This window comes from Sinohyriopsis cumingii, chromosome 11 (assembly GCF_028554795.1).
Source record: "Sinohyriopsis cumingii isolate HCF-2022 chromosome 11, ASM2855479v2, whole genome shotgun sequence".
NCBI lineage: Eukaryota > Metazoa > Mollusca > Bivalvia > Unionida > Unionidae > Sinohyriopsis > Sinohyriopsis cumingii.
This window is the reverse complement of record NC_142971.1, coordinates 108,686,877-108,708,991: the sequence shown is the minus strand read 5'-3', so window position 1 is coordinate 108,708,991 and position 22,115 is coordinate 108,686,877. Positions and strand designations below refer to the sequence as shown.

The 22,115-nt window shown below is 34.0% G+C and overlaps 1 protein-coding gene across 4 annotated transcripts in view; it reads right to left on the bottom strand.

Moving 5' to 3' along the window:
- Nucleotides 1–22,115, bottom strand: part of LOC149789265 (neuroglian-like) — a 237,891-nt gene that overhangs the window by 197,774 nt on the left and 18,002 nt on the right. For 2 of the 4 annotated variants that reach the window (XM_089975440.1, XM_089975444.1), the window contains exon 1: nt 1,639–1,858. The exons of the other annotated variants lie outside the window; for them this stretch is intronic. The gene's annotated coding sequence lies outside the window, so the exon portion shown is untranslated. Of the gene's footprint in view, nt 1–1,638; nt 1,859–22,115 lie in introns of those variants that run through there. 4 annotated transcript variants of the gene reach the window in all.

The window sequence follows — 22,115 nt, the reverse complement described above, 5'->3', positions numbered from 1 at the left end:
AGAGATGATACAGAAAGGTAAAGTTCTAAGTCAGACAAGAACTATAAATCTGTGCAGCTTTGCTGTAAAATCATAACAAATGAAACTAACCTAGGTCTTTTTAATGTAAACCCTCATAACAAATTGTATTCCAATTTATGAAGTTCTTCTAACATTAATGAGTAGAAATGAAATGGAAAGGCACAGTTCTAAGTCAAACAAGGGCCACAAATCTGTACAGTTTGTCTTAAAATAGTAAAGACTGAACATGGCCTAGGTCTTTCCATGGAAAGCCTCATACCAAATTTGATTTCAACACATGAAGAACACCAAAATGAATGACCAGAAATGAAATTTAAAGGCACAGATGTAAGTCAAACAGAAGTCACAACTCTATTAAAATCTGCTGGAAAACTTAACATTCCAGATATACTTGCTTATAAGTCAAGTCCAACTGCAAACTGCACAGACACAAATCTGCCATTGCATAATGCACCAGCAGATCTGGGTCTGTGCTGTTTGCCTTGAGTAATCAGTAGAACAAATAGTAGAGACCCTGATCTGCTGGTGTATTATGTTATAGTAGATCATGATTGTTGAGTTTTGCATTTTGACTTGGCTTATAGGTGAGAACATACCGTAGGTCTTCTTAATGTTAAGCTACACCCCAAAATTTGATTTCAACCCATGAAGTCCTTCAAAAGTTATTGTAGTGTGGAAAGAAATGGATGGAAAATTCTGTGTCAAACAAGAGCCATAACTCCCTAAAATTCTACAGGAGAATGGTGAGTGACAATAAAAAATTACCTAGGTGTTTTAAAACCTCAGATCAGAATTTATTTAAATTTATTGAGCATAAACAAAATTTGTGATACACTATGCAATGGGATAGATTTGGACATGAGGAAACACAGAGGCATGGATAACCCTTATGCAGGTATGTCAGTGACACACAAAATTCCATGCTGATATTACAGTCAATGGTCGGGTCTCAAAGTATCAAATACAGTATCCAATGTTCCCACACTTTGAGGCTGGTAACATGCTCAATGCATTAAGTACAATAGCCAATGTTTCCCCACTTTGAGGCTGGTAGCATTCTCAATTAATGATTAATAGTCTGCATCTAATACCTATAAACTGAAAGCAGCATACTTTCCATCTAGTAATAAATGATTTATTAATTGCATACATGCACTTCATATATTTCTACTATTACTACTACTGCTACTACTACTACATGTACTACTACTACTAATACTACTACTACTACTACTACTAATAATAATAATAATAATAATAATATCCTTGTAAAGAGTATGTCATATTGTAACATTATACTGTGACCAGTCTTTACAGACCAGCTTTCTTGACAGGCCATAATTCTGGCAGAGGTGGTGGTCTTTCAGTATAGGTCCTGCTTGATATATGTATAATATCAAACAGGACCTATACTGAAAGACCACCACTTCTGCCAGAATTATGGCCTGTCAAGAAAGCTGGTCTATAAAGACAGGTCACTGTATAATCTATAAAGCTGTGCTAAATATGTGTTTTGAGAACCTGGTCTCTCAAGACAGGTAATCTCTATTATCAGTGCTTTTTCAAGACAGGTTTTACTGTGTATATAAAATGCAAATAAAAGCTCAGCATACTTACTCTTCTCAGATATGAAAGAATGCAATCTTCAGATTTTCTTCTAATAATCCAGCAAATGCAAAAGTCTCATAAATAAACAATCCTTAAAAAAATGGTAAAGTCAGCTATTCTTCACAAAAACACTCTAAACTGACAAAACATTGGGCAGAGGAATTTTTCACTTGTAGCAGTTGAAATGTTACAGGGTTATGTAGTGAGAAGGAGTCTGACAGAATTGATATTTTCATCCCACCATACAGGAAAGAGTGCTTTAATTTAAGCAAGCTTTGTTATACTGAGTAGTCTTACTACTGTAATAGAAACAGCAGCATTGGCAACGGTTGTCAAGACAACTCACCAGCTTCCAAGTAATCAATATGTACAAACACTAACTGTTGCAGGTATTCATCGAAAGGAACATAAATACACCTCCAGTTATCATTCATAATTCATGTTGTATTTTTTTGTGTGAATTGCCTCCATAACATTTGCATGTGCATTACCTCAATATAATTTTGTACATGCCAGTATACATTTATTGAAAGGGAATTAAATTCATTCTACCAGATATGCTGGGTTCCTTTCTATTCCAGCTGAAGACAGAGTCTTTTTCTTATTTTGAGGAATATACATTACAAAAAAAAAATCTCTAAGTCCATGCCAAATTTAGGTCACATCTGAGGTTGGTTAAAACTGTGGAAGTGTTTTGATTGAGATGCATGAGTTGAGTCAAAGTGTGTACAAGAAATCTTTTCTTTCAGCTTTTTTAAAAAGTTTTTTTATTTTTATTACTGTCAGAATCTGAGGGTTTATTCTGGAATGCATAACATATGTAATTTCTTTTGAGTCTATATACATGAATAAATTTGCCTTCATTCTTCAGTTAGTATCAGTGATCATTGATATATCAGGTAATTCAAAAATGCAAAACCATGTATCTCTTTAAATATCTGCATACAGATTTATCATCAGATCACACAATTACAAATGAATTAAAGCTGATAATTATGTTCAAACCTGAATGTCCAATGGACATTAATGGAAAATCACAACCGTCTCTGTCTAATATACATGGCCATGACTGCCAATCAAGTCACATACCTGGGTAACCTAGCTTTAACCACAGATATGCTTTACCTGGGGAAATAAACAGCACGGATATGGTCTTTAATGCTTATTATCACATCAACACATGTCCCCTCTTTCAAAACAATTCAAAACTTGAGTGTGAACTCAAATAAAATATTTGTCTGTATGTACAATTTTGTTAAAGTCAAGTTTATGGTCAGCATCTCAATGTCCAAAAATAAAAGCACCTTTGTTTCTGAACAAAAGTTTCATGTAACTATCTCCTCACAGTTTATTCCTTTTTTTCGTTGTGAAACTAGAGCACAGTTTTACTCAGGTGTGCAATGTTTTATGACAGTAGGACCAGGAACCATATAGGCTTTGCTGGACTCTGCACCAAAGTCCATTGCTAAGTTGGACAACAAATCCATTGCTAAGTTGGACACCAAAAGTCCTTTGCTAAGTTGGACACCAAAGTCCAATTCCAATGCTAGGTTGGACACTAAATCAAAATCTTATAACAAATTTTTACTTAAATTGGAACTGCTATCTTTCCTTTAATGCATTATAATGAACATAAATTATAATATTCACCTTGGTTTTTAGATATAAAATTATGTATAAACATCATGCAATAAAAAATGATTCAGCAAACTGAAATTCAATTCATATGTAATTAAAAGGAAGTCGTTAACAAAATGTAGTTCTTGACAGCAAAACAAAGGTAGGAAAGTACTCAAAAACTGACATAAAACTTGACCTCATTCAACACTAACAATGCTTAGATACTAATGTCAAAAAGTAACCTCTACGTTTAAATAATGCTTATGCCATCCATACAAAACACTGACTGTGCTCATTAAAATTAATATTAATACCTATCCTATATCACTAGCAAACAAAACTTTAAATAATGCTATTAATGCTGCTAGACATTCCCTTACTGCTATTACACTAGGGAGTCATGGTAACTCAGTTGGTAGAGCATCAGACCTGTAATCCAAGGGACATGGGTTTGATACCCACCCAAGCCAGTCTGGATTGGCTGCCTCAGTTTCAGCCATCACAGTTTGCTGACTGAAGTTGCAAGACTTGGAACATTGTCTCGTTCAAGAATGGCAAAAGCCCATTTGAATTTTCAGTAAGCAAGAACTGATTCCCATCTAGTGGTAGATAGATAGAATTTAGGGATTTGACAATTTGGTATTTGGGGACGATTGGCTGTATGTGGGTCCATTCACTAGTGGGGACTTGTACAGCTACCTCTATGGCCTGATTATTCTAAGTACCCTAGAAAAATGTGCACACTTGTCAACTTGTTTGAGTATTAGTACAACATCCATTTGCTAATCCTTTACATTCAACGCAGAGTGGATGTTAAATGCATATTAGTGTCTAAATTTAATTTAGCATTAAAATGTCAATGATTTACCTTAAAATATGAGTCAACAACCTTGCATTTGATCTTATTCAAATGACCAAATATGTATAAAGTGTTATCACTTCAGTTGTGAATTAAAACTATAATTTGTTTTTAAACCAAACTAAAATATGTACACACATAAAAGAGATAAAATATCAAAGAAAACTTTTGATCTTTAAGTTGATCAAAATACAAAGACCAAAATAACACTGACTTTCATCATAAATTATCAGAGTTCTGAAAGCAGTCAGTAAATGTATTGCAAAAATCTGTGTTGAATATGTTTTAACCTTTACATGCATTCCTGCATTAAAGTTTGACTAATAAGCATCACTGATGAATGTCAATGAGACAATTTAAAAAACAATCTATCACACACATTACTGTGGCAATCTTATTACTGTTTTTCTTTGATGTGACACAAAAGTAAATACATGCCAAAGATATCTAATATCTTGGGGATTAGAGCTTTTCTGTTGTTCTCTGGTCAAATGTTTCTGGCATAAAACTATTTGTCTTTTACCATATATACTCCTATGGAAACTGGGTCCAACTGCAAGCAACACAGACCCTGATCTGCCATCATATAATATGCCAGTAGGTCAGGTCTATGTTGTTTTACTAAGTAACCCTAAAAAACTACATAAACCCAGGCCTGTTGAAGTGCATTATGAGATGGCAGATCTGTGGCAACGCAGTTTGCAGCTGGATACAACTTATCTGCATATATATATATATATATATATATATATATATATATATATATATATATATATATATATATATATATATATATATATATATATATAAGAATACAAATCATATGGCAAATAACAATCCTTTCAAGTGCACTGGATCCAGCAAGGGATCATATGTGACAGGGATTGATTAAGATAAATGCAATTACACTGACAACGAACAGTGCAATACTAGTATCTAGCTAGCCTGAGCACTTTTGACTCTTTAATGAGTCTTTTTCAAAGGCAAATACAAAACATAGACAAGACAAACAAATAAAACAGAAAAAATGGTTATGTTTGCAAAACTTTACATGGCTGTTTCTAGAGGAATTAGTTGATTTCAGCTTGTTGCTGATACTGGAAAATATTTGTATTGACCTAGAAATTGATGAGCCTTAACGACATCTGTTATTTTATGTAAATTTATGTAAGTGCAAATTATATCTCAGATATGTCATTGTTATAATAGTCATAGGCTATTAAGCAAATTTAGAGAATTATTTAAAAGAAAATGTGTCGGCTGCAAAAGATAATTTTATTTGTGCATGGTTGTCTTTTTCTAGTCTTCTTGGTTTAAACTGCTTGGTTTCAATGTTCTAAGGTGGCGTATCCAGTAAGTTTCCTTTTCTTTCCTGGTCTGGGGACTCCAGTTGGGTTTGTGACAATTGCTGTGATGGGGCATATAAACAATGGGTGGAAGAAAAAAAATCCAAGGAAAACATTTTTTTCTGTAACCTGTATGGTTATTTCATAAGAATGTGCATTCCTTTTGTGACATATAGAATGCAACCTACAATAATGGTGACCTCTCTTAAACAATGACCAATCATACCCAGCAAGGCTCTGTTTTTTTCCATGCTCATTATTTCATCTATCTAAATATATTACCTGTCCTTAATAATCACCTCCTATATCCAGCCAAACTTGATCTGTCCTATGTGTAACTGGTTAAGAGAGGTTACACTGTTCCATCTATTTTTGACAATAAGCACAGATCACTTTTGGCAATAAGCACATGGACAAGCCTTTCAGATCACTTGTGCATCAGAGCTGAATGATGATTGCTGTTATGAAAAGGACAGATTTTGATTTCTGTCTGGAACAAATCACAATTTCTCTAGAATGCTACAGTAACTGTATTAATACATATAAATTGTCTTCAAAAGTTGCTGTTTAAGGAAAACTCTCTGCTATGAGAATAATATCAGGTAAATGTATGACAGTAAATTAGTGAAACTGGAAAACCTATGCAGATCACTTGTAAGAATTAGTTGTTTTTCACTTCAAATACGAAAACCAGACATGAGGGAGGGGCAAAAAAATGAGCATCTGTTGTCATTATCTAAAATATATCTTTCTCCTTTAGATGATTCATGCATTTTCCTTAGAATTACTAATAACAAACAGTGTACAGGTGTTCTTTGACAGGTTCAAAGTCAGCCACACATTGTGGAAATATTATCTTTGGTAAATACAATGTTTGTGGCATTATAAATGCAACCAGGTGACAGATAAACAAATAAAAAAAAAAAGTTGTTAAAAAAATGTACTGCTCTGACATGAGTTGCTAATCACTAACTATGAGGAGTAAATCAGGTTGTTGTGTATGACATTAATATTTTAAGTTATTACAGGTTGATGGTTATCTATTCGGCATATGTTTAATTGTTTGTACCTCAGCATAATGCTGTATGTACCTGTATATAAGTCAAGTCAAACTGCAAAACAACAAAGATCTTGATCTGCCGTTGCACAATTTGCCTGCATATCATGGTCTAGAATGTTTATTATGTTGATTAGTCCTAACAAACTGTACAGACCCAGATCTGCTGGTAAATTATGTGATGGTAGATGGGTCTGTGCAATCTGCAGTTGGACTCTTCTTGTAATCGAGTATATACAGTAATTACAGAAGGGTTTATTTCTGAATAAAAACTGTTTGAAGCTGTGAAATCAGGCTGGCAGAGTTTTGCATGTTCTCCAAAATAATCAGATTTATCTGTAATTAAACACTGAAAATTGCTGGCTCTGTGTTTATGAATCATAAACCTGATTTTGTTTAAAAATCTCAACTATCCCATGTTAAATGAAGATCTGGCTGTAACCTATCTGGAGTCTTTTTTTGGTGGCCTTTCAATCAAGCATGTATTCCTGGTACAAAGTGCAGCACCAAGAAAAAACAAAAGTAGAATGTTGATTGAAATGAATTATTTGACTGATCAATAAATAAACATTATGGAATTAAACTATGCTTCAAAACATGACTCCTGATTGGTCAATAAATTTATACATTATGGAAATAACCTATTCTGTAAAACATGACTTCTGATTGGTCAATAAATTTATACATTATGGAAATAACCTATTCTGTAAAACATGACTCCTGATTGGTCAATAAATTTATACATTATGGAAATAACCTATTCTGTAAAACATGACTCCTGATTGGTCAATAAATTTATACATTATGGAAATAACCTATTCTGTAAAACATGACTCCTGATTGGTCAATAAATTTATACATTATGAAAATAACCTATGCTTCAAAACATGACTTCTAATTAGTGCCTGTCATGCATCAGCTAGATGAAATAATAATGTACGAAGTATAAATAATTCCATTTGCATAATTCTGTAATTGTGATATACATTCACTGATGATGCTAAAATGTCTCCTTCATATTACACATCACATCAATTACTTTGAAATTTGTAAGGAGCAAAATAATTTAAAAAAAATGATGAACAGAAAGCCACAAGGCAGCATAGGTGAAAAGTTTTTAATTTTTCTCTTGCTATAATAAAATATATAGACTAATACAAAGTTTTAGGTATAACAACCACTGGCTCATCCTCTCTGAAATACATGTGTTACATGATGGCAAACTCACAGAAAAATTCAACTTGTCACCATATATGTTTGCATAAAAGACATACCAACTGCAAACAGCATAGAAAAAGATTTGCTTTGTGCCAGAAGATCTGGGTCTGTGCAGTTAGTAATGTGTGTGTGTGTATGTGATTATGATTTTAAACATAGCTTTAACAATTTTTCAGTCATATCGCTATGATGTCTGCAGTGTGGCAGTTTATAGTGATGTCTAGCACTGGGGCATCATGCCGCAGGCACGTAGCATGATGTCCCACCCAGTCACATTATCCTGACACCAGGCCGACCAGTCCTAACACTAACCTCTTAATGTTGAGTGCCAAGCGAGGTAGCTGTTAGTACCATTTTTTAAAGTCTTTGGTATGACTTGGCCAGGGATCAAACCCAAGACCTCCCACTTCTAAGGCGGACGCTCTAACCACTAGGCCACCAGAGTGGTCGCAGTTAGTAATGAGTAATCAACAGAACAAAGAAACTAGTCCCTAATCTGGTAGCACATTATCTCAGGTCTATATTGGTTGCAGTTAAGCCTGACTTATAAGCAAATATATATGGTAAATGACAGACCTGAAATACTTTGTAAATATAAAAATAAAAAGCTTGAAATTATTAAGTATGATGTAATAGTGTTCCAGCTTTATCCAGCTCCTGTCTCATTTTCTTCCAATGAAAACAAAAGTGTTTCTATATTAATAACATTGCACAGAAAGTAAACTGCATTTCAATAAAGTAAAATTAAATTTGCATCTTATTTGGTGCAAATGATGTGACTACAAGACAGACTGCAAATCAAAGGGTTCTAGTCAAATTGACATGACAAATTATTTGCTTAGAAGACACCCCACCCCTTTCAGAGTGGCCATATTGGTTGGATCAAAACAAGTAAATGTTTGTAAACTGATTAAATTGGTACATGAGGATTATATAAATTCTTTGAATTACAATGAAATATTTTAAACAATAGAATAAAAAGAGCACCAAAAGATAACATTCTTTTTATTAGTGTCTCACTCAAAATTTTCTTTTACTCTGTATACTTTTATGAAAATGCAAAAGTTTTGTTGATTTATAATGCATGACAGATTGTGCTCAACACAGGTACAATTATGACCATGGAGACTTTGTTGACTCTCTTATAGATGGAGCAATCGACTTAAATTACTACAAACCTATTGTAATCTAGTCTACGAAAACATCAGCATGTTAGTGGTGCATACTGCTATCGTTGTCTAATGAGACAATTCTTGACAGTCATCCTAACATTTAAAACACTGTTCATGAATGTTGCTCTCAGGAGTTGATGGGAACAAAGATGACAAAGCATGCAGTTTTGTGATATATATGACGTTTGTTGTTCCAGGATTAATTCTAATTGTCTAAAGGCCATTTCAAATGCAAGCATGCAAAAACAACTGAGAACATGAACTTGTTTTGGCAAAAATCCTAAAATATTTTGTCCCAAGGTGATCGAGTTGTCTCAAGCCAACAGACCTTTTCTAGTAACTGCGTGGGCTGGGAATAATTTCATGAATATTACATAACATTGGTACAAGTAGTTGGCGTATATGTACACTGCTTCAAGATCTAACAGATTATTTGTTTGCACATTTTAAAAAATCATTTTCTAGGCATGATATTTGGAAGCAAATATGCCCAGACCATGACATTTAATAACTGGGCTTTTGAGGTGAGTGCCAAAAATTTCCATTAACATCATCCTTGACATGGTACTTACCTATAAGTCTTCAGTTTGAAGGTCTGTACATAGTCCAAGAATCAGTTGTATGACACAGTATTTTCTAATGTTATATTATTTAGGTAGGAAGGTACCTACATACTTCCAGGCATGTGTACGGGAAGGTACCTACATACTTCAAGGTATATTTAACAGGTCCCTTTAATTAAAACAGTACTGTCAATTGACTGTCACTGATTTAGTTACTCTAAATACTTCTCTTTTCACAGTATTCAATGTCTCTCCTGATAAGAGAGAAAAATTTGCTCACCAATAAATTAAATCTAATTGCAAACAACACAGATCCTGACATGTCATCCCATAATGCACTGGTAGATCAGGGTCTGTTGTTTGTTCTATTAATTCCTCTTAACAAACTGTATAGATTCATATCTGTAATGCATTATGGGAAAGCAGTTATAGTGATCTTTTACAGTTTGGATTGACTTACAAGCAAGTACAAAACTGGATATGTTATACAAATGTATAACAGGTATCTAACTTGGCCAATTGATTTGCATGCCAATTATTTTTTTAAAATCTTCAATATAAATGTATACATATACCTTGCACTGTTATGAAATTATTTTATCATGAACAACCTATATATAAATATAAATAAATAAATAAATAAATATATATATATATATATATATATATATATATATATATATATATATATATATATATATATATATATATATATATATATATATATATATATATATATATATATACATGTATATGACCTTGATATCTTTACAGCATTATGTGTCATAATGAGCTAACTGATTGGTTGATTCACAAAGTGATTGATTGATTTGACCTTAGAATTGGTTATTGCTCAATTTTCCTCTTAAAACACCTTTAAGAAGAAAAAAAAATGAATACAGCAGGAGTGCCCAAACCCAAAGTGCTCCTTGAACTGTCTACATAAAAAATTTAAAAGTGGGATATTTGTTTTAATCAACCTGATATGAACTCAGGTAAATAATAATATTAAATGATGCATTTGAAACCTCTCATTAAAAAGTCAATGTGATTTTCATTTAAACTTTTTGTGTCAACTTTGATTCCAATGTTAGCAAGTTCCTGACATAGCTTTAAACACAAAGTGGTGTAATTAAAACACATTGCCTCCTGAAATAATCATGCATCTCAGAACTGATCTGGATTTAGATTTCTTCTATAGAGAGCAAATGCAGACTTTTGAGTTCTAGGTCACACACACCCATTACAATCATAATGTAATACAGTGTCCTTTGTTTGTACCAGTGGTTTGTGACTTGCCAAGGAAAAATAATAAAACATGTTTATCCAGATTAAGTCTTTTAAAACCCAACTAGGCCACACACTACAAGCCATCTGGCAGGAAGACAGGCATTTTAAAAGGTTGGTTAATCAGCTTCAGGTAAAACATTTAGTGTAAGATAGTCCCTTCATGTCAATAAAAATGTCATAACAGAATGACCACTGGTAGGCTGGACAATAGCACTCCCCATGGGTGCCACAAGTGATTGCTGTGACTGATCATGTGACCCCAAATTTATCCAAACTTGATGCCAGGGTAAAGTACTTAAGCTCATCAACTGGACTGAAATTCGGTTAAAGAGATCTCAAGAAATGAACTTATTCAATGTTGTTATGTATTGTTATGTATTGAATTATTAAGAAAAAGACTAATGACATCCCCTGAAGCTTTTGACCGAGTGTGGCACAAAGATCCTCAGAATAAATTAAAAGCTTGTATCGCATGATGTACATTGCTTGAATAGTGCCTTGTTAGGCTAGTGTTAGGACTGATTGGCCTGGTGTCAGGATAATGTGACTGGTTGGGACATCATGCTACATGTCTGCAGCATGATGCCCCAGTGCTAGACATCACTAAAAACTGCCACACTACAGACATCCTAGCAACATGACTGGAATAATAGTTATTGCTACGTTAAAAATCAAAATCACACACACACACATATTTATATACACACATATATATACACACTTGATTAGATTTTGAATTATCTGCTTGGAAGACAAAAGAGACTCAGTGATACTTATTGCTTTTCTAATTGTATCAATTTATGCCAGGGTCTGTGCTAACTGTTTTATTATCTTATATACATGTACATTAATGATATTGTTAATATCATAATTGCTTATTGCTGATGATACCTCTTCATGATTGGTCCTGTGAATGGCTAGTAAAATCGAATCCAGACAAAAAATACAGTAAACTCTAATGTCTGATAAAAATAGACAGACACAACTTCGCTTTAACAATATAGGTACAACATGCATCTGACGACATAGTCTTTTAGGAGTTATTTTTAAATTCTAAAGTGTCATTGTAATGAGCTTATTGATAATCCAGTTAAACCAGATAACAGACAATTGGTAATTGGGACAAAACTAAAACATAGCCTCATCAGAATCAATTAAAGTAAAATCTTGTTAGTTTTGATTCCTTATACTTTGTTAAATGCATGTTTAATTTGGAATAATCTTACAACATATCATGCTGAAAAACTTTAAACAGTACAACATGAGGCCACAAGTATAGCTAGCTAGATTGCTGGTATATGCATGTAGAGAGGATTTATATTTTCAGACAGGTTGCAAGGCTTTGGAATCTCAAAAGAAGGTCTTAACTAATAAATTAGCTGCCACTGAAAACAGTAAATGCAACACTATGCATGAGATACCATCATTCTTGACTCTTCTTCACTCATCATTCCTTCCTAGTCCAATGCAAATTTGGAATATCCTCCCTCCAGACTCTTCAAATTAGGTTCTTTCAAGCAGCGAAAAAGACCTAAACTTCAATTGAACATCAATATTTCATGGTCCAGTTGAAAATCCGTATTCTCTGGGACAAAAGTAAGGTATCAATGAAGTTATTAAAACTGGTTTTTATAGAGTTAAACTCTTGGGTAATCCAACTTGTTGTGGTGGAAATAGTTTTGAGAAGGCAGCACATTTTTTTAACAGAGTGACTTAGATATTTTGATACAAATACAGAGGGTTAATTAAGAATCAGGTAGATTTTCTATCTAGCAGTGAAATTTGCCCCCCCCCCCAACTTGCTCTCTCTCTCTCTCTCTCTCTCTCTCTCTCTCTGTATCTGTTTGTCTGTCTGTCTCTGTCTGTCTGTCTGTCTGTCTGTCTCTCATATTCCATATATGCATACTTTCCAGTCATAATTATCTTGGTTTTTTTCACTGAAATTCATGCATTAAGTGATACCTGTATTAATGCTGCATGTGTTGCCTCTTGGTGCTGTAGTTATAATAATTGTAGGGGAAACAACCATTGATAATATTAAGATACTTTGTGGTCCAATCCCTCTGCCATATAATGTAACTGATACAGCATTTCAATCTGAACATATTTTCTTGATTCTAGACAGGATAAGACCACTGTTTTTGTCACATAACAAATCATAAGAACAAAAAAACAAACAAACATGACTCTTCATTTATTACATGTTAGTTGGTAGATTTCAATGGCACTTTTAGACTTTATCTATAGGCTGCTGAAGAAATGGGAGCTAACTGCCTTTCCCAGGGACCCAATGAGCTAACTGATCTGCATTGGCCTATCACCTTCACAACACTTGGATTACAAGTATGATGCATACCAACTGGACTCCCTAATAGCAATTGTATCAGGGTCATCACTGATTACAGTGTCAAATGATCCATGAGGATGCCATCAGGGTCAACACTGAAGTGTCAAATGATACATTATGATGCCATCAGGTTCAACACTGAAGTGTCAAATGATCCATGAGGATGCCATCAGGGTCAACACTGATTATAGTGTAAAATGATCCATGAGGATGCCATCAGGGTCCACAGTGATTACAGAGTCAAATGATCCATGAGGATGCCATCAGGGTCAACACTGAAGTGTCAAATGATACATGAAGATGCCATCAGGTTCAACAGTGAAGTGTCGAATGATCCATGAGGATGCCATTAGGGTCAACACTGATTACAGTGTCAAATGATCCATGAGTATGCCATCAGGGTTAACACTGATTGCAGTGTCAAATGATATGTGAGAATGACCCTGCCTTTACATGTCAATGTATTTGTCAATAATAACACCAGTCTTTTAAAAAACAACTTCTCATTTACTACATTTCAAAACAATTTGCATTATAACAGTGCGAGTCCTGCTGGGAACTACAAATCCTTATGTCAGTGGGTTCAAAACCAAATAAATACACAGGTAAATTGTCTAAGTGAAAATGATTCCATTACCTTTTTCAACAACAATAAAGTTCTGGCATGAAATTGACAGGTCAGCCGTGATTAAAGAAAAAGATAAGTCAATTTACCAGTTACCACCCAGGTACACATTTTCCCTCATGATTCAGTGCAGTTACAATGGAACCCAGAGTTGTAAGCTGAAAAGAATTAACAATCAGTTGTTATTAAAAGTAATATGTCTTTTAAAATCTGTAGAGGAAGATGATGACTTAATGGATGTGGAGGTGTTCCCTCTCATCTGCTGGGGTGGTCTAGTCACCCCCACCCCCACCCACCCCGGTCACTGATCGGTTTCATTACTAGGCCCATCAGAGGGAATTGTTCTGGTTGATTCGTTTCTTTAAATGATCACTTTGTCTGTCAGTGAGAGCTTTATATACCCTTTGTCACTGGTGTTGCTGGTATCTCTACATGTTAGGTCATGTGACAACTGTATTGATGAGACCTAATATTGCAGAATCTGGGTTTCAAATTATACTATTGTCTTGTAGTCAGGATTTGGCTACATGGCAGATAAAACATAATTATAAATAAATAATGTTTTAATGAGGGATATAAACAAAGAAATAACTATAAAACTCTTATGAATTTTTATTTTAAATGTACAGGCACTTTGTTCCCTATATTGCCATGAACTTATGCAATTTATCTGTTGAATTAATGTCTACATGTCAATCAATTTGATAACTGATTTTTAGTCCCTGCAGGATTATAAGATTGTCTAGAGGTTCAAAATGATGTTGGTATATGATTTCTTTAGACTGCATCATAGTTTCACAAGGCTTATTATTGTGTTCTGTGTAAACCAAGTTGGCTTCAGTTGCAATATGTGGTGATTATAGTTCAATCTAATGCTGGATTTATGAGGTCTTCAGAAACGAACTCTTCAAAAGAATTGTTTTCCAAATTGCTTGGAGTATATAATCCCATTCAAACTGGTAGGAAATATTCATCAGTTATTTCCATAATTGTAGATAATTCAGTTTTGGTTTCTCTTGAGTTGGCATACTTAGAGCATTTCTGCTTTTTCTTGTGGTTAAACTGTTTTTTTTTTTCTTTTGAAGATTTTATTACATACACTGCATGATACTCTGAGTCCAATGTGTATCATTTTGAAATGTTGTGCTAATGATTGGTGATATTTCAATTTTGCTCACAATAAAGGTGTTGGTAACCCATTTTATTGGAGCAGTTGAGTAGCAGGGTGATTGCATCTATTAAAAAGCAGGGGCAGACCACTGAGGACAGTCTTTCCTCAGAAGAATACAATATTCCAGCATTTTGACTCTGGGGTCAGAACATCTAAGTTCTCATGGGAGAAAATATAATAAATTAAATTAAAAATGCCCTGATTCCCATTTAAACAGATGTTAATCCCTAACAGCAGTAGAGTATGTAATTGGTATATCAAAAATAATTGTACTGAACAATCAGATTTGAAGAAACATGCCTTCAATCTCATTCAATTCAGTGAAAGAAGAGGCTATCCAACTAAGATTCTAACAAAAGCTTTTCACAACGCAAGCTAGATTGATCATTTTCAACTACTGAAACCAATTCAAATGTTTGAAAAAAAAATAGTGTCATACCAGCTATTTTCATATATAGTAAAGATAATTATTTTCTCCAACATGCAATTAAAACTCTGGCCTATTGTCAAATAGACTCTACCTGACATTTTTCAAGATCAACTGATATTTGCACATATGATTGGTTATAAACTTAGTAACCAACTAATAAGAGCTAAGTTTTCTAGCCAGTATTCAGGCCTGATGGGTAAAACATTAGGAAACATCCAGGTCTGATGGGTAAAACATTAGGAAACATCCAGGCCTGACGGGTAAAACATTGGCAAACATCCAGGCCTGATGGGTAAAACATTAGCAAACATTCAGGTCTGATGGGTAAAACATTAGCAAACACCCAGGCCAGATGGGTAAAACATTAGCAAACATACAGGCCAGATGGGTAAAACATTGGCAAACATCCAGGCCTGATGGGTAAAACATTAGCAAACATCCAGGCCTGATGGGTAAAACATTAGCAAACATTCAGGCCTGAAGGGTAAAACATTGGCAAACATCCAGGCCTGAAGGGTAAAACATTAGCAAACAAACAGGCCAGATTGGTAAAACATTGGCAAACATCCAGGTCTGATGGGTAAAATATTAGCAAACATTCAGGCCTGATGGGTAAAACATTTGCAAACAAACAGGCCAGATGGGTAAAACATTGGCAAACATCCAGGTCTGATGGGTAAAATATTAGCAAACATCCAGACCTGATGGGTAAAACATTGGCAAACATCCAGGTCTGATGGGTAAAACATTAGCAAACATTCAGGCCTGAAAGGTAAAACATTAGCAAACATCCAGGCCTGATGGGTAAAACATTAGCAAACATACAGGTCAGATGGGTAAAACATTGGCAAACATCCAGGCCTGATAGGTAAAACATTAGCAAACATCCAGGCCTGATGGGTAAAACATTAGCAAATAAAGTATTAGATTGCAAGACCATGAATTGTAGTTTCTGCAAGAAACTGGATAAATCTAAAATCTTTAGAAGCATATTTATGAACCTCAAATAGAAATCAAAACTAAAAGGACATTGTACCATACATAATGTCTACTTACCTGTATTAAATGTGGCAAACAATATGTAGGTGAGATGAAAAGGGAATTCCACATGAGAATATCAGAACACCTGAGGGATATCCATAATCATAAAGATCTTCCAGTTTCTGAACATTTTAATTTATCTGACCACAACATAGATAGCATTAAATATCAGATAACAGAAAATATTAATTCTGATCCAGAGCTCTTTAGTAGCAGTATTTATAGGAAAGATAGAGAACTTTTTGGATATACCAGTTACATGCTCTGCAGCCAATAGGGATTAGCATCTCTGTTTAATTTAAATGAGAGACAGGCATTTTCATCTTAAAATCTGCTGATTTTTAATGAAGTCAGAAACTTGATTATTCAGGAGCACATTTTCAGGTTAACAATGATCAGACAATTATAGCCACAGACTACATAAAAGTTAGCAATGATCAGACAATTAAAGCCACAGACTACATAAAAGTTAGCAATGATCAGACAATTAAAGCCACAGACTACATAAAAGTTAGCAATGATCAGATAATAATAGCCACTGACTACATATAAGCTAGCAATGATCAGACAATAATAGCCACAGACTACATAAACGTTAGCAATGATCAGGCAATAATAGCCAGACTACATAAAAGTTAGCAATGATCAGACAATTATATCCACAGACTACATACAAGTTAGCAATGATCAATTATAGCCACAGACTACATAAAAGTTAGCAATGATCAGACAATAATAGCCAGACTACATAAAAGTTAGCAATGATCAGACAATTATAGCCACAGACTACATAAAAGTTAGCAATGATCAGACAATTATAGCCACAGACTACATAAAAGTTAGCAATGATCAGACAATAATAGCCAGACTACATAAAAGTTAGTAATGATCAGACAATTATAGCCAGACTACATAAAAGTTAGCAATGATCAGACAATTATAGCCACAGACTACATAAAAGTTAGCAATGATCAGACAATTATAGCCACAGACTACATAAAAGTTCACAATGATCAGACAATTATAGCCACAGACTACATAAAAATTAGCAATGATCAGACAATAATAGACACAGACTACATAAAAATTAGCAATGATCAAACAATAATAGCCACAGACTACATAAAAGTTAGCAATGATCAGACAATAATAGACACAGTCTACAAGAAAGATAGTACAGAATGTCTTTTTCTATCTAATGACAAAAACATTACAAAGCAACCAATGACTAAAGATCTATGCAACTCCCAGAGATCCTCCTCCAATACTTACAAGTGAACCTTACTTTTGTAATCTCCACTCATCTGATCAATAAAATGGGTACTGAAATATATTAAAAATAAAACAAAACTTGAACAGGAAAATGGCAATAGTTGAACCATCAATGGCCGTGCAATGTCTTAAACTACATTCTAGAATCATGGTTGATTAATTAATGAAGACAATCTTCATTACCAATACATACTTCCACTTGCAAGTTTATGTCCTCTGAAATAAAAACTAAAAAATGTGTGTTTTTAAATTACTATGGGATTTTGATATAGAAGATCTCGCTGAGCTGTTGGGTTTCAAAAAGTGTCCTTACAATGTCACAATTGAACAGATAATCACAGTACTACAGATACAACTATATATGGGAAGGACAAACTGGAGAGATGATTTAAGAGAAGATTTCACTAGTCTGCTGACTGTACTAATCTCCATGGTGTAAGTGAACAATGAAATGACTATCTGGAGGTGATTAAAGAGGAGATATGACGTGTATGCTCTTTTAAGACTGACTGGCAGAGGCTGACATTTTAACAAGAAAATGAGAGAGGAGCACAAAAGGAGGCATGACAAATATATTTCTTAACATTTGGAAAGAAGAAGCTATTACCCTAGAGGATGCCATGCAAAGAGCAAGACAAATTAAGACGTATTTGATAGTTCATTTGTTCCTCCTTTATGATCATCCTCTTCCTCTTAGAAACATGTACATTTTGACCTCTTGATCAGATCTTATATATAAGCAAGAGACACCATCCTTTGGTAGTGCAAATTTTTTTTGTTGCATGATTACTAATTTCAGTTATTTCCAGGATTGTTTCCCTTGCTGGGTCTTTTAACATATTTTTACTGTTCCTTTTTCAGTGTACAAAAAATAAATGCATTCCATGTCAGTTATAGGACTTAACCAAAACCTCCAATATTTCTTTCATATAAAAGCTAAGGAACTCATGAGATAGACAATAATGTAAGAATCTTACACCACTGTACAGGTGCAAAATTGTTGTAGATGTTTTTTTGCAGCATATTTTATTGTGGTCAGTGTAACACATAACCAATAAAATTGACATATGGGCTAAGCTTGCAATAAATTTCTGATAGGATATGCTCTGTTTGAAAGCATGAATGGATTGTAATTAAGACCTGCTAGGATAATGGTCCAAAAGATAGTAATAAAGAATTAACCAGAGACAAATTGTGCCATTTGGAAATAAGTGTCATAAAATGAAATTGTCCAGGAATAATTATCAATAAAGGCAGACTAGAGATAATTATTTTGACTTTGATGGGAGTGTTCAAATTTTGGCAGTTATATAAAATTAGTTCTGATTGACTAAGCTAAATGAAGGGGGGGGGGGTATTCACAGATGAAATTCAAGATTTTAAGTGATCTCCCTCACGGAATTAGTCATTCTAAGTTTTGGTGGGGAACCAGAATTGAGCTCTGTGAAATAACTAATATTTCTTGTTAAATTGTCCAAGGGAAAGGGGTTTGGAAGAATTTGAGAGACCCAGAACCAGAGAGAGATTCAACTGCATAGAAAGAGCAAGTCTTGAAAGGGTACAAAGGTATTATCTCAATCACATACAACATGCTCAGTGATGTAAGTTTGTAATTATTTGTTGACTGTATTCATTTTAAATTCAAACTTAAATTTTCCTTGAGTTTAGAAGCAAATCATGCATTCATTTTCTTGAATGTTACATGATTCATGTATTGTAAGACTGTCATACAATATTTCATTGATATGAATTGTGTTCAGATGTTGTGGTTTATATGTAATAAAAATCATGTATTGTAGGAATTTCATGCATTACTCTGATATAAATTGTGAGAATTAATTTGTCTATCTTAAATGATATGTAGCATGTATGCTAAGAATTCATTTTACTATGTCTATGTCATTGAATCATTAATTACCAAGTAATGTAGTTAAGACAAGATATGAAGTCCATCTATTCATTTATGCAATCAAGTTTAAATGAGGAAAATCAGCATGTGTTGACCAACATCATTCAGCTAGTAATTTACAGCCCACAGTGGTATGTAATAGTTTATTAAGAGGTCTAGTTAACGTCGTGACTCCAGTTAGGAATGTGAGTAGCTGCTAGAGAGACATTAATTTGATGATAATAGGTTGTGTGAGTATCAGGTTGTGAACTGACTACATTAGCTTAGTTCTGTTGAATTACGATAAGATGATATCTGACGTAAAAAGAATAGGAATAATGTTCAATCCCAGGAGCAGAAAAACCTGACAGATATTTAGGTTGTGTATTATATTTATTTGAAGGGGAAAAGGTATATCCATACCTGTGCTACAGAGTGGGAAGGAGTGCAGACTACAACTGAGTTATGGTTGATGACCCGAAGAGGTTGGAGAGAAAAAGAAAGAAAAGAAATATGGCAATGGCAATGCTGACCTGTCACCAACAGTAATTGGAAAGGACCAGAAGCAAACAGATTATGATGACATGCTGGCAATTTTAATTTGATGATTCACTCGATTCTATGATGAAATTTATTTTATCAGTATAACACAGTGACTAATTGCATTTCACATGCATTTTGTAATTCTATTTCTAAGAGGAAGTGCATCATTCAGATGTTATGTTCAATTTCATTTTGTTTATAAAAATGTTTGAAGTGTTGTATATTATATACAGGGTCTCATGTTATTCTACTCTACACATTTGCTCAGATCTCTGCTATTCCATCCATTGATTCTTAATCCGGGCAATAACACCTTGATTGATCATCTCCTAGATAACAAAAACCAAAGCACCATAACAGGTGTGGGATCATATCAATCCTGCCCTCACAGACATAATTGTATTATTTGGGTAGGAACAAGAATTATTCATGTTTTTATCTTCTAATTATCTACTTTATTACAAATCAAATCTTTGAATTTCTTTTTTTCCTGAAATTACACACAACATACTCAAAAGGTTGTTTTGTTTGGTCTGCTACAGCAATAACATCAGATTAGAATCTGGAGGAGCTATCCTCAAGTGATTGTGACACTATAATTGATTACATTCAGAAGGAGGTGCATATCTGGGTTCTTACATAAGTTTTAACATAAAATTGTTCATTATATTGAGGAGGAAGAGCATATCCAGGTTCTTGCATATAAATGGCTGATTATATTGAGAAAGAGCATATCCAAGTTCTTACATAAAATGGCTGATTATATTGAGAAAGAGCATATCCTGGTTCTTACATAAAATGGCTGATTATATTGAGGAGGCAGAGCATATTCCAGGTTCTTGCATATAAATGGTTGATTACATTGAGAAGGAGCATATCCTGGTTCTTACACAAAAAATGGCTAATTGTATTGAGGAGGCAGAGCATATTCCAGGTTCTTGCATATAAATGGTTGATTACATTCAGAAGGAGTATATCCTGGCTCTTACATAAAATGGCTAATTATATTGAGAAAGAGCATATCCTGGTTCTTACATAAAAAATGGCTAATTGTATTGAGGAGGCAGAGCATATTCCAGGTTCTTGCATATAAATGGTTGATTACATTGAGAAGGAGCATATCCTGGTTCTTACATAAAAAATGGCTAATTGTATTGAGGAGGCAGAGCATATTCCAGGTTCTTGCATATAAATGGTTGATTACATTGAGAAGGAGTATATCCTGGTTCTTACATAAAATGGCTAATTATATTGAGAAAGAGCATATCCTGGTTCTTACATAAAAAATGGCTAATTATATTGAGGAGGCAGAGCATATTCCAGGTTCTTGCATATAAATGGTTGATTACATTGAGAAGGAGTATATCCTGGTTCTTACATAAAATGGCTGATTATAATGAGGAGGCAGAGCATATTCCAGGTTCTTGCATATAAATGGTTGATTACATTGAGAAGGAGTATATCCTGGTTCTTACATAAAAAATGGCTAATTATATTGAGGAGGCAGAGCATATTCCAGGTTCTTACATAAAAAATGGCTAATTATATTGAGAAAGAGCATATCCTGGTTCTTACATAAAAAATGGCTAATTATATTGAGGAGGCAGAGCATATTCCAGGTTCTTACACAAAAAATGGCTAATTATATTGAGAAAGAGCATATCCTGGTTCTTGCATAAAAAATGGCTAATTATATTGAGGAGGCAGAGCATATTCCAGGTTCTTGCATATAAATGGTTGATTACATTGAGAAGGAGTATATCCTGGGTCTTACATAAAATGGCTGATTATATTGAGAAAGAGCATATCCTGGTTCTTACATAAAATGGTTGATTACATTGAGGAGGCAGAGCATATTCAGATTGTTGTATATAAATGGTTGATTACATTGAGGAGGCAGAGCATATTCAGATTGTTGTATATAAATGGTTGATTACATTGAGAAGGAGCATATTCTGGTTCTTTACATAAAATGGTTGATTACATTGAGGAGGAGGTGCATATCCAGATCGAAGAAATAAAAAATATACAAGCAGAGATATCT